The sequence below is a fragment of the Tinamus guttatus genome, unplaced genomic scaffold (assembly GCF_059628265.1).
Source record: "Tinamus guttatus ecotype Peru unplaced genomic scaffold, ASM5962826v1 Tinamus_guttatus_pri_ptg000356l, whole genome shotgun sequence".
In the NCBI taxonomy this organism is placed as follows: Eukaryota; Metazoa; Chordata; class Aves; order Tinamiformes; family Tinamidae; genus Tinamus; species Tinamus guttatus.
Window position 1 is genome coordinate 3,127,041 of NW_028288890.1, and position 13,906 is coordinate 3,140,946.

Consider the following 13,906-nt stretch of genomic DNA (forward strand, 5'->3'; position numbering starts at 1 on the left):
AAGGGCAATTCCGGTCCAAAAATGGGCCAGGGGGTTTGCAGGGGAGAAGAAGGATGAGGAAGAAAGTAAAAATGCTGCTGTCATTCGCAGGAGCCACATGAGGCTTTCTGTAGGTGGTGCGGATTTTGAAATCTGCCTGAGAACATGACTGAAAAGAAAGTAAGTTCCAGGGCTTGATGAGAAAAGGCCACAGAGATACTGCCAAGCTAAGCTGCAATCTAGCGAGGTCCAGAGGAATCCCAACCGGAGCTTAGGCAGGGCTCATTCCCTGCAGGGAAGGCAGTTTTTGAGTTCTCCCAGCCTGTGGTTTCATAATCACTTTAAGATGCTGAAAGGATCAGTCCAATCCCTTCCCTCATCTTAGACTTTCCCTTGTGCCAGTGCTGGAGCTTGTGTGGCCAGCGGAGAGCAAAACTGGGGAATTGTTGTGGGCTGAAAACTACCCGGGGCCTTTTCCAGTGAGTTCCCTAATCCGAGTCCCCACTCAGCAGCGCAAGTCCCAGGAAGCCAGTAAAAGTCCATGGCAGAAGCGAGTTTCCATTCTGACCACAAGCCTGCACTCAAACACACCAAGAAATGCCAGCCAAAAGCTCTTGAAATAATGCAGAATAATCTAAATCCCTCCATCCTCAAATCTGCATTGATTAGCATGGACTAGATTTAACTAGCAACAGAATATTTCAAATCATTTTTGGAATGATACATCATTTTGGGCCTGGTATGAAAAGAAATAACCTTCCACATTTCCAGTTAGAGATGGAGGAATGGGGACTTTGCATTCTAAAAACAGTTTTACCACCCCTCTTTAGTCATATTGCATCCTCTCAACTAACACTTCACTTTCAAACCACATACTAATATGCAGTAGGAGTGACTCTGTCCCAAAGAAGGAATCCATCGCAAAGCCCGCTTCCTGCAGCAATGAGAAAACAGGAGGAAAGAGAAGATCCACTGAAAATACTGTGCATTACAGATAAATTCTTTGCTACATCTAATTTACCAACAGCAGCAGCTTCCTAAGAAAAACAACAGAGCAGGAAGTGCTTCCCCTGCTTTCTACAGTGGAATCAAGAGCTTCACATGCTTGGTACTCATGGAAACTTGCTACAAGAAATGTATATTCTTATCCCAGAGCTTTTGTCAGGCGTCAGGTTTGTTTGGTTTGTTTTTAAAAGGAAATGCATAAACGAACGACTCTTCCAGCGCAGGAATTAACCTCTAAAGGAGCTCCCAGTAGCTGCTGGTTGTATTTACTGGAGAAACCCTGCAGTGCCCGAGTGTGGTCTTCCTAAGCGAATAAGGAGGCCCCAGCCTGGCCAAGTCGCTCACGGCTCCGCTGCAGGGAAGGGCGCTCGGAGGAGATGGAGCAGAGCTGCTGGTTTTGCTGCCAGGCTCAGCCGGGCCAGAAACGGCCCCCTGGCCATCCCTGTGCACCAAAGCAGCGAGCTCGGCCAGCCCACGGCGCGAGGCCCAAGGGCGCTGCTGGTGGCATCCAAGGAGATGCCAAGGGTGCCAAGAAAACGCTGTGTCAAAGCCCTGCAAATCCCCACCGCGCTGCTTTGGGAACGTGGGCAGGACGCAGCTCTCTGCTGATGCTCTCCCAAGGCAGCGAGTGGTACTGATTGATTTTCTTCATCTTTGTTATTACTGTTCTTTAGGGAGCTGTTGTACCATCTACTGCAGGTTTGGTGAAACATGTTCCCTCTTTTGAGGGGAAAATGGCCTTAGTTGTGTAACCAGCACAGCAGTGACAGCCTCATGACAGACATTTTCTACCCTGGCGACCAAAGTTGTCCCACTAAGAGTCAAACCCAAAAAACTATCTGCAAATCACATGGGCCAGGAATTGTGAACGGCCAGGAAAGACTTTGGGGTCAGGCAAGTGCTCTGCAGTGTCCTTGAGATCCTGCAGGAGCAGGGCCCAGTGTCTGAGGACAAGGAATCACATCCACAACGCACATTTGCGGCGTGTGTCGGGGTTTGACGTGTAACTCCTTTGCACTGCTCTTTTGCAAAATTGTTGTCTTTCCAGTCCAAGACACAGACCTTCAGGAGGGCTCTTAGTAGACTAGGAAACATCTGATTTTATTCACCTCCTAGTTGAAAGATGCTTGCACATAGGGCACTGCTCTTAAAATCCTGCTGTCTGCAACTCCTTTCACTTTCTTAGGAAGAATAGTGTAATATGAATGTCATAATCCACAGAAGATGCAGATGTAAAAGCAACTGTGGGCAACTGCTTTCGTTTCATGTTAAGCCAAAGACCTGGGCTTTTCCTCACTTTTCCTCACAATTTTTTCTACCAATTTACCTCCTTCCCAGGGATCTTAGTGCTTGGGATGGGTGAGAGACAGACATTTATTTGTGGAAACAGCACATAAATTTCTCAGCTCGGCCCAGCAAAACTTTTCTTTTTAAAAGCAGCAGGCTGGTCACCAAGGGAATTTCTAGTTTTTGTCCTGCTCAACTCTCTGCTATTCTTCTGAGCTGCCCATCAAATAGAGTGTCTATTGCAATGACAGCTCTTGCTATATAAGCTACCACCCATTTGAAGCTGGACCAAAACCACATTTATTTTTCAGAGGAACTGTCTGCAAGGCTGGTGGTGCTCCGGTTCAGAGCAGCAGCACGGGAGGAGACAGAGCCGTTTCTCTCCAAAATCCCCCAGTTTCCCCTTCGCAGCAGTGTCCATCTTTCTGCCCAAGGCGCTGGCCATGTACCCAGAAGAACAAAGTTCCCAACAAAAGGTCTCATGACACCTCAGGAGACCACGGGGACTCGGGAACGATGGCAACAGATCAGGAAACCGCACGGTCTTGGATCCTGCCTGTGCCAGCGACAGCAGTCGGGTCCTGCCGAAGAAAGTGCAGGGTATTCCTACACGAGCCACTGGATTACTCCGAGGCCAGCTAAAGCCCTCAAGATCTATCTCCCTCCCAAGGACTCCTTTAGATTATTACTACACTGTGTTAGCCACATACAGATCTTCTTTTAAGCTTTGGCTAAGCTCCTGTCCTTGACACCAGGGCTTTGGGATTCATTTCCAGAGCCCACGTGTTCACTGGAGTCCCCTGGATGTTGTCAGAGGCTCCTTTCACCCAGCTCACTCTTGCTTCTTTCTGTACATGAAGGAAACGTAAGAGAAACACACAACCTGCTTTTCTAAATCTTTCTTCATTTTAGGTGCCCTTACCATTATACCCCCTTATTTTTAAGAATGAACAAATTAATAAGGTAGATTATTGTTAAAATTGCTCCTGAGAGAAAGGAATTAACTGACTTATGTGTGACATCAGAACACAAGTCCACGCAGGAGCGGGGCTGGCGAGCCAAACTGAGCTAGCCACATTGGCCACGAGTGTCCTGTGTGCAAATGAACCTGCTGTCTAGTTTCAATGTGAGTCAGGAGCTCTCAAAAAGGCAAGGAAGAAACAATCTGTGCTCTTACTTATCCTGTGTCTAGGGCTATTCCTCTTTCTTTTAATTCCCCAAGCAGTGCACACTAGGGCTTGCACAGCCCCAGAAACGCTGTGCCTATGCAGAGGGGATTTGACTTGGGTGTGAGGGGTTTCTCCACCATCAGCTCTCCCAGCACGGATGCCAGCAGACATCAGCGTTCCGGGTGTTAATCCCCAAAACCCGTGCTCCTAATGAGATACCTGTGTGAGCCCCAGAATTTTGGAACATGATTTTGAGATACCCAAATTATCCTCAAGTGCCACTGCTTTGCGTGTCCTGCAGACCAGGGAGGGAGTCACCATCACTGTTCAGGAAGAAGTGGGCCAGCCACAGGCTAAGGGTCATAAATACTTCCCATTTCATACCCAGTTCCAGTTTTAGAAGATGCCCATCAGTAATTAAACAACTCTGCCAGGTTACACGGCCATGGGCTTCTCCATTAACTTTTTCAAATGCCAGCAACATTTCAACAGGCTTTTGTGCCAGCAGGTAAATGCAAAGAAACATTTCTATTGACTGCACCTTGCAATTGTGCGTGGACCAGCAGGACAAGGGAGCGGAGCAAAGAGCGGGCCACAAACACACAGCAACGGCGACAAGGAGCAATCAGGGTGCGGGTAAAGACGCCTCTCACCATTGCAAGAGGCTGGTGCTATTCCACAGAAATTATTCACCAGTTCATTTTTGCTGCCAGTATTGAGCAATTCTCTTGCCTCTCATTGCTATAAATGGCAATCCAGACAAAGAACACATGTTTTGCCAGGGCTGGGCAGCCTTCAAACAGGGGTAAATACATGTAAGGTAAGTCCTAAAATACCAATGCTTCCCCATGTTTGTTTGTTAATGGAAAAGACTCATAACCACAGGGGAGCCTGAGCTGAGTCTCCGTCAGCTTTACAGTTGTTATTTCTTTCCTATCACTATCACCCACCTGAATTTCCCAAGTCTCATCCCTGACCTGCACAAAACGCTCTACTTAATACCAAGCTCTGCTGCAGTTGGCAGGAGGGAAGTTTGCAACTCAGACACATTCCTAGATAAATGGACTCTATAAAAGAGCCCAGCAGTAACAGTAGTCCCGATAGCCACAGCGTGTCACTGGACCTCTGTGTTCAGTCGCCCCTGGTGTTAAGTCTGTTCTGACTGTACCTTTTGGTTGTAGGAGTACGACTGGAAAAACATACGTTGAAATGAACGCCGCAGCGCGACGCCTTCAGGCACCACCAGTTAACATCAATGCGAGAAAGAAAGGCTAATGTTTGGTGAATCCTGGGATTGCTAACGAAAAAGCAAACATTTCAGTCAGGTCTACGTATGGAGAAGGTGAGACGATGACTCAGGGCCCACCTGAAGTCAGCTGGTGGTCACGGGCTCTCCTGTTCTGTTCCCTAGAGAAGGCGCCTGCAAAATATCCCAGGACAGCAACTGAGCAGCCTTATTAGATGTGGGACTGCCAGACACCTACGCAGGGGAAACAGCGTCATGCTGTTGCCAGCTGTTTATTTCTTTGGTGATTAGACAAAAAAGACTGGAGTTCTCAACTACAAACACACAAAAAGTTCTATAAGAACAAATAGGAAAAAATAATGTGTCTTTAATACATGATGCAAACATTTTCTCAGCACAATATACCATATATTGTACTACCCAGGCCATTGGAGGGGTTTAACATTAGCAGCTGCTCGAAATATCTCCCCGGGGAGCTCTTAGGGCAAATTCAACATTCACTCACAAAGGTACCTCCACGTCTGCATTGAACCTCATTTCTGAGGCTCGTTAGTGGCCAGACACCGAAATGCCCAGTGGGCACGACGGCCAAGGGAAGGCTGCAGCCACACATGGCCCTGCCAAGGGCTGCTGCAAACTTCCACTGTAGCAATTTGGATCGTTCACGTGTTTCCCCTTACAATTACGTCCACACCTCAACTGTCTAATTGCACCCACACCTAAAATGTCTAATTATATCCACACCTAAAATATCTGTCATAGGTTAGTCCTGGGCTAAAATTACACCATGGTAGGCAGCTGAAGAAGAGCTCCCTATTCAGCCTCCTATTTGTGGCCTGTATCTTGCCCAGCACCTCGCACTCGACTTTCTGCGCTGTATTTTGACAGTCTGTAGCCAACAAACTCCAAGTATGTTCATCATTATGCCCATCTTGTAAGCTTGTTTTTTGGACAGATCACAACTGATATTAGGAAAGCCAAGCACCTCAAAGAAGCTTTGCTATTTTTTTTCTTTGACAGAAAATCTCACATTTTATAGAAAACTTGAAAATAACCCTTACAGATATGTCCTCTTACACGGCCAAGTGACTAAGCAAAAACAACTATAAGGCTGATCGTTTAATTTTGGCATTGTAAGCTATAGCAATGTAGTCATAACTTTGGTTTTACACATTCTAGCACTGCTCCAGAGATTTCCTGCTTGGGGAATGCCATAGGAGCAATGCATTAATGGCAAAAAATGTCAATTTAAAAACAAAACAAAGCAGAAAGAAAAAGGAGAAAGAAAGGACTAGACATTTTCATGTTCCTGCAGTGCAATTGTATCTTCAAGGAGATCAATAAGGAGATGGATTTATCTTGTCAAACACTTGCATGCTTCTCACCACAGCAACTCTTGACATCAACCCTTCTGAACTAACAGCTATTTTTAGAATCTAATTTTTAAAGGATTCTAAACTCAATCACCAATTCTGGGCTCGTAATTCTGCCTGGGAACAGTTTTGCTCGTGCAGTTTTTGCCATTTAATCACTTTGATTTGCAGCCACAATCAGGGAGTTAAGCAGGTAAATACCCTAACCGACCCCTGTGAAGTTGAAGGCTGGTTCTAAAAGGAGCCCCAGTGTTAAACTGAACGCAGCTCCGCTCGGTTGCACAGGGATCGCTAAAGCCCCCTGCACATCCCAGATTTCCAGGGCTCTGAAGGAGCGGCCAGGGCCACCTTTGCTACTGTTGGTGTTTGAGGGCAGGCTCAGCAGCAGGGCAGCTCGTGGGACACGGAGGCTGGAGCGGCAGCCACCTCCAGCACGGGCTGCTAGTGCTGGATCTTTCCGTGCTGCTTCCTGAGCCCTGCACGTGCCCACCAAAGGAGCAGAGAAAACCAGCACGCCATAGGTGCCCAAGAGGACTATGGTTGTTATCACAGCTAATTTCACTTGCTGCAACAATATTCATGGCAACAGCCACGAGGACCTCTGCTAAATACAGAATGGAAAGAAGTCCCACAGTTTTACTCCATGGAAAGCAAGAGCGTGCACCCGCCCTGATCCCAACCTAAGAGTTACCTAGAGGCTGGTGGCATGGAGGGTGCAGAGGACGACATCAGTACAGTTGGGAGCTGGATTCCTCTTGTAGATGGGGCAGAGATTCCTCCAAATTAAGTACTTTAGGACTGGAATATGTGTGTGTGTGTGCAGGGGAAAGGGAGGAGCAGGGCACTAGGAGACTCCTTGTGAGTTGGTGCAGCAACACCCGTCCGTGCAAGTCACCCTTACTCACGGGAACAGGAATCCAGCCTGGCAGGCTGCTGACAGCGCCGAACACCGCCAGGAAGGGAGTGCTGGCTTCAAGACAAGCTGCAGGTAACAGATGCCCTGGAATGCGTTTGCAGAGTCAGTTTTCTGTGTCGACAAAGCAGACACTCCTTTTCAAGAGGGCATGGGTCTACACAGGAATCTCTGCAACCTGTGTTGAAACTCAGAAGCTCGTAGATGTCTTCTGGACTGGCAGCTGAGCGCAAAGCTGCTCTCAAAGACGGTATCTTGGCTGCACTAGAGCTCCTTCACCTCCTGCCAGACTGTTGGGTCTATCCGAATGGTATCTCTCAAAGCAAACTCCTCCTCCAACAGCAATGCTTCCAACTCTACCAAATTATCTTGGAAGTTTCCCAATAGAGGCAGACCAAGCCTGACCTCTTCCCCACCTGATGCGAGATCCACGTACGAATACGGCTGTCTATATTTCTCATAACACACTATGTTGCCCTGCAGAACTGCAGATTTAAGCTGTAAGAAAATGAGAGTTGCTAAGGTGTGTGTGTGCGGAGAAGGAATCAACACAAAACCAAAACAATTTTGAAATAAATCTTTTCAGAGAGAAAAATATTCTGGCTCCCTGGAGTGAGGCATATTACACAAGGATGCACTACTGTCAGTTCTGTTTTCTTGCTCAGTTCATGAAGACCCTGATCTAATTTCCCTTAAAGCCAAGGCAAAAGTTATACCCCTCTGGGCTAACACTGAGCTTTAAATAAAACCCAATGAGTATCAGCAGCAAGTGCACACATGGATCCACATCCGCGTAAAGAGAGGGAATGCAGAGCTCCTCCTGATTTATACCATAAGCAAATACTTCTCTGCTCACCACGCTTGAAAATTAGACTTACAGGCTCAGTGAAAAGCCCGTGTCAAAGCCAAGCAGGTTTCCCACTCAATCCAAACAGCTTTCAGTATCATTGCAGAGGGGGAGGAAAAACAGTAACATAATGTGAGGTCTTAAATGTAAGAATATACCTCTGTCTTCCAGTAACAGGTAATCATTATACGTTTATGTCATTATATAACACCACCAAAATGACTGTTAATGCAACTCAAAAGCTCATCTCCTTCTCTCAGAAGTCCCTACCAGGTGTTATAAAATAAATAAAGGCAGCAAATTTAGCCCTTGTGAACTATTCATGCACACAATGCAATGCTGATGTAGCTATGTCAGCTGGCATTAAGAGTAAAAAGTTGTTTAAGAGCACTACATGATTTAAAAAAAAAAAAAAGCATGTTTTACTAAAGATGGCTTGAATGACATTCTGAGGCTGGAAGAACATGTGTACAAAATCCTTGCGAACTCTGGGCAGAATGGGAGCTACTTCTTCGATATCTGTGGGAAATCTCTCCCCTCATTATTATACTAAATTAGAGAAGTAAACCCAATCTTGGTAAGAGGTACTGACCTACAGCCCTAGGAAAAATGGGGCCAACATCTACTTACAGAACAGACGTGCCACAGGCACCACGAGCACAAGTTGCTCTTGCAACAACAGTCCAGGTACCTCCCTTGAGAGGCCACCAGTCAGGGCAAACTCTGCTTCATCAAAGCAGCAGACAGGATGGGAAAATAAATTGTTACGTTATGTTACTGGCCATGGAATATTATCAAATCAAGATCGTAATGAAGACAAGACAGTCCAGAGAGTTTCCCTGCTCTGGAAGCCTGCAATCACTTGCTGCCAGGTGCAATAAAAGACAACGTTCCCCAATGCCTCAAGTGTTTAACCTGCCATTAACAAGAGGTAAGAACATCCCTCCATCTCCTCCATCCCTAGCAAAGACTATTTTCGTTGCAGTCCAGGACCATATAGGCAGAGTACACACTGTAAATGGCATTTTTATAGTTTAGTCCTTAGTTTAGGGGGGACTGGGCTAGGGCACAAATGCATTTTCCCATAACATTTACCACTTCAAGAAGACACTTTCCTTCTTGATTGCAAAAGGATTTCCAAATAGGCTTACCTGCTTGCATGAATCAGATGCTCAGATTGCCAAGACTTCTTAGCATATCAGACACCCTTATAGCAGAAGGAAAAAAGGAATCACAGACTTAGGCTGCCAAGGAGCCTTCGCTTCCTTAGCTCGCTCTACCTTGGTAAGTAAAAGACCTGCTTGTAGGAGGAAAGCAGCCGAATCTTCTGTTAGATCATGCTGCAAAATGCTCCTGTGTGGGTTTTGTATATTGGAAAACAAATGGTGTTTCAGTCCATGTGGATCTGAAGCACTGACTTCAGTCTGCGAGTCTATATGTGGATTCCCACCTGAGACATTTGTCAGCCATACATTAAAAACAGGCATTAGTTAAGATGTTCTCAGACTCCTAACCAAAGAAAAGGCCTCATTGATTCCATCTCAGCACCTACTGTGCCTCAAATAAAGAACTTGCTTGGCATTTAAGGTACAAGGAAAGATCAATTTAGACAGAGGTTCTCCTTGTTATCCTTGTACTAAATATTATTCCAGGCACATTACTGGAACTCAGAGCTTGGCTTCTTGGTTTTTATTGCTTAAATTCCATACAAATGGTCTTAATCCCCAGACCTCAGCATCATGCTGCAGAATGCCAGGGCAACAGGAACAGGGATGCTGGTTTTACTCGTCATTCACATGACTTTGAGCATCTCATTTTAGCAAAAAGAGATCTCCACCTTGCCATGGCCTTCAGAGTCCAAAAGCTGCAGCAAAGTCTCCTGGAGTCACAGGCACTTAGCATGTTTGGGGAAAGAGAAGACACCAGCGTTTGACCTGCTCTGTGTAGGGCATGGTTGGCCGCAGTCCTTGCAGTCACAAATGCCGAAGAACTGCAAAGCATTTTGTCCTGCCTTCTGGGCTGCATAGCACTGGACACACAGAACGGATACAGACCCGGACACCCGGACACGAGAGCCTCGGAAGGAGCTCTGGCCTAAGGAGAAGTTGCTGCAAACATCTTTGCAAGAACACGCTAGGTAGAGTCAGCACATGGAGATCTCAGATGGGCAAAGGTTTTGCTTTTCAGATGAACACAGGTTTTGATCTTTACAGGAAGAATGAGCCCCTGACAAGAAAGTCCCTAGCATTCCAAGGCTTCCCAGGAAAAGCAGGGACTTTTCCTACTTCTCTCCATGCAGGGAGAATTCTTTCAGAGCCCCACATATCTATGATGATTCATATTTAATGAGTCCTTCCAGACTTCGCCATTCCTTACACTTCCTTGCTTCCAACTTAATGGCATGAACTTTAGTTTACCAAGATTTCCTCTAATTTCCCTGCGCTCTTTCTGGACAGAGACACTTCTGCTCTCTGCATTTCCATGGAATCCCTGCCATAACCTCCCTTTAATGGCTCAGGCTCTGCGTTCAGCAGTCCCCACTGTTACAGGCACCTTCCCATGAGCTCAAGTTGCCTGGGTTAGATTAGGGGGCCCAATAACAAGGAACAAATCTCCAGGTCTAACCAGCAACGTGCTTGGATATTGCGCGTTCAGAAGTGGGACCAAAATTCTCATTCTGGCTCTGCCTCGGGCCTGCTGTGTGACTTTGGGCAGGTCGTTTCTCCCATCTGGTTTTCTTAGCATCCCCATCTGCAGAAAAGGGCAAGCCTCATTATCCCTCCTATATAAAATATCCAGAGATGTGCAGAAGATAAACTGTATGGACAGCCAGGCACTATTCTTATTAGAGCTCAGTTCTGCTGAAGAGACTGTAACGAGAGACACAAAGGCAAAATATATCCAAGGGTAAGGAAAGCAGACAAAGAGATAAAGAAAAACAAAGGAAGAAAGAATGGAAAAAGATCCAGGGAAAACTGAAGTGAAACATTGGGTCACCACTCCTATGGTCTAAGGATATATAGCAAGAAATATGATTTAAATAGCACTAATTTGAAATACTTTTACAAACCCAGTTCTCCCTCCTCCCAATCTTTGTGTTTTATTGATGCCTCAGCTCTGGTTTTTCCAGGTCCAAATTGCTGCTCCTGCCCAGCTCCACACAAAGCAAATACTGTTATAAGCTAGACCGTTCAAAAAGTATTGACTGAACACAGCTGCACAGCTCAAGCAGACAAGAAGATGCTTGATCACCTTTTGATATCAGCCAGGATCATCCTTTCTCCAGCTCGGAAAAGCAACCAAGAAATGAAAAGCAACAAGATGATACAGAGAGTTTGGATGTGCACCTGTAGTGTAGTTAAGGGAACTTTATTGTCATTTATACAACTGTGCATGTAGTGCGCAAGAGCATCAAGATCAACATAGAATTTTAGCATCATTAAGAGATAATTGAGGCTCCAAAGTGAACACAGTTATGTGCCTGTTATTCTACAGTGCTACTGAGCAAGCAGCAATTGTGGCCCATCTGTCAATGTGTCCTTTACTGTCACAGGATCCTTGTTACAGACACTGCCACATTCTGCTCCTTTCCATTATGGATGAGACTGGAGCGTGGCTGTGATTTTACTACACAGATAGTTACAGTGCCAGTAACCAGTAACCAGTTTTCATTACACCTTCTAGGCAAATAGCAGCTCGTATGCTGGGAATGGTACAAAACAAGACACAAATGCAAATTCTGTCTTTGCAATTCCTAAGAAAGCGGTCACCTCTGCTTTGCAGAGAGCAGCAGAAGCTGCAGTGCATCAATTGGCTTTTGGATGTTTGCATGGAGGGAGAGCTGTGAGACGGGCTGTGTCTGCAAAGAACAGATCATGCCAGGCAGACGTTGCCTTTGCTCAGCCTCTTTTTCCCTTGCTGCTTGAGTTTTCAGCACCATCTCCTCCTAGAGCACTGTGTGAAGCCTTGTTTCTCAGTTAAAAGGATCTTCTTTACTATTTTTAAAGCCTGTTTGATGAGCGATATGAACTAACAGTGAATACTACATTATTTTTGCTCACCCTCATTAACATTGTAAATTAATTTAGGACTCATTTAGATGCAAGATTAACAACCTGAAGACTAATCCACTCTTTATTCAGAGGACATATTCGGGATGAACAGCCTTTCGTCTCACATCACTCAATTAGTTAGCAGGACCATCTCCTGGGAATGAGATGATATTTCTGTCTCTACTGCTTGGAAAGGGACAGTCCAAGGCTAAGGCAGATGTCTGGGAGACCTGGCCCCAACTTTACCATAGGCTTCCTCTGCAGCTCTGGTCAAGCTGCCTTTACACATCTCATCTACATCCATTTTCTCCAATGTGCACATTTAGAGGGCTCACACATAGAGAACAGATATAAGATTAGAAGTAGTATTCAGTTGGTTTAAGTTTTATGCAGGGTTAAGGCTGCACAAGCCATGGGCCAGCTGCCAAACGCAATCTTGTTAAGCTGAAGTAACACAATTGTTTTCACTTAGGTGCCCCTACCCTTCCTTACGTGAAACGGTGCTTTATTTTGTGAGCAGTCGTTTCCTGTGACTGATAGCGCTGTGATTAATGCATTATTATCTATACTGCTGGGGCAAAGTCAAATCCTAAGCATTCCCGATCTGCAGAAAGCAGAAAAGCAAATGCTGCTTTTCTTAAAGCAACACTTCTTACAAAGCCCAGGGCACACACTGCAGCAACCTTGCAAGACCTCAGTGAAGCTGCTTTTAGGTGCCCTGGTTGCTCACTAGAGAAATAAATAACATTTCTTGCAATTAACAAATGAAATACCCCTCTGGAGCTGAGCTCTTACTTACTGTCTGTAAATCACTTACAGAAGGTTTTCATCCACGGAGGGGAAAGATGATTAAATATATGATTTGGCAAGTGTCATTTTCCACCAGAATATTTTGTTGAAGGCACTTGGCACCTAACGACACATTGAGGATCTGCTCCTCTGAGCCCAATAAATAAGTACAAATAATTGTTGCAGAAAAGAGCCCGCCAGACACCCAGTGCTGCTGTGGGCGTGATGACTGATGTTACCTCTCACCAGTGACACTTGTAAAGGTCACACTTTGTGTTCTGGACACATCGGCCTGCACTCTGCCATGAGGAGAGCGGCGGAGCAGGAAGCTGCGACTACAACGGCCAAATGGAAGAAGTTACAGAGCATTTTCCACCACCACCACCCCTGCGCCAAGGAGCCCTCTAACATCCTGGGAATTGCTTTTCCCCCAGGATCTGTTAGAACCAGCCTGCACACTTTGGAAGCAAAGAGCAATGGAAAAGCCATTAGATTAAAAGAGCCATTACTGCCACTGGAATGGCACCAGGAACATTTCTAAAGCCCTTGTGCAGATTATTATTAATTGTTTGCATTGCAACATTAGCAGGAAGCTCCAACCACAGATGAGAACCCTCCTGTTCGAGGGGCTGCCAAAAAAATAAAAAATAAAAGAGACGCTCTGGTGTTTCACATAGTCCGAGATCAAAGGACAACTGACAGAGCCCCGACACTTTCATGCCAGCCCCCGGTGGGCCGCAGAGCCGGAGCACGTTCCTGTTGGCTATCACTTCGCGTGCGAGTTGCTGACTGGCATTTGGCATCCAGCATGTTAGCAAAAGAGACAATGTGTGGAAAAGAAGACTGTCTTTTTGGCATGCTATTTCTAATCCTATTTTCCAGAGATAGTCATTCCAGGGTGGCTTCCACAGACAGAAGTACAAAGGCAGGAAACAACAGCACCACACTTGAACAACTCCCGCTCGTAATTCAGGAGGATGTTTCCAAAGCAGATTGTTTCTGTCCTTAAAACACTGCATTTGCTCTCTGACTAATGATTTCAACTCTCCATAAAGATCTATTACCGTAATAATAATAGATATTATTATATAATTTATTTGCACTTGGCCCATTCTGCACTTGGTTCATTCTGAGCCATGATCTCCCACTCACCAGCAAAATAAAAAGTCTCCTTGTTGTCACTCACCTGATTAATGAGAAAACATTTCACAGCAAACATGTCCAAAGGAGAGTAAGCCAAGAAACT

The 13,906-nt window shown here is 45.7% G+C and overlaps 1 protein-coding gene across 1 annotated transcript in view; it reads right to left on the minus strand.

The window, feature by feature from the left end:
- SPNS2 (SPNS lysolipid transporter 2, sphingosine-1-phosphate) overlaps positions 1–13,906 on the minus strand; it is a 103,206-nt gene that overhangs the window by 58,409 nt on the left and 30,891 nt on the right. The window lies entirely within an intron of this gene.